Source organism: Galendromus occidentalis, unplaced genomic scaffold (genome assembly GCF_000255335.2).
Source record: "Galendromus occidentalis unplaced genomic scaffold, Mocc_1.1 scf7180000077264, whole genome shotgun sequence".
NCBI lineage: Eukaryota > Metazoa > Arthropoda > Arachnida > Mesostigmata > Phytoseiidae > Galendromus > Galendromus occidentalis.
Genome location: NW_003805252.1, coordinates 17,713 through 18,336, shown reverse-complemented (window position 1 = coordinate 18,336; position 624 = coordinate 17,713).

Genomic DNA, 624 nt, shown 5'->3' with positions numbered 1-624 from the left:
AATGATTTTCATCGACGATATCCAATCAAAGGGAGTCCCGGAAGAGGTCCGCGTCCTCATTGAGGGTAGAATTGAGTGGCTTCCAGCGCGATAACTCGTCTCATTCCAAAGGAATTTCAATATCGACTAGAAGTGAATGTGGCCATAGTCAGATTAGAAAGTGGTGGTATTCGTCGCCTCAGGCCGAACATTACATCACCCGCGGAGCAACGGGTGAAGCTCGTGAGCGTGAAATGTCCTTGAGGATCAGTGAAAGCTCTCACGCGTATCTACAACGGCGTCCAAGAGAAGCGTCGCGGAAGAGAAGCGGAAGTTCAACCCAGACTGGACGCAGAAAAACTTTTTCGTTGTAAAAGACGGCAAGCCGCTGTGTCCCGTGTGTAAAAGCGTTCTTTCTATTTTGAAAGAATACAGTTTGAGGCGACATTATGAGACGAAGCATTCACAGGAGCAAGGCCTATCGGCTTCGGAAAGATCAGTCCGACTTCAAGCACTGGAGGCTTCCCAGTACTTGGAGCAGCAACTTTCGGCGGAAAAGGATTCTGAGGATGCCACGAGCCGAGCGAGCTCCTAAATAGCACAAAAAATCGCATCTAGTGGCCGGCCGTTCACAGATGGAGTTTT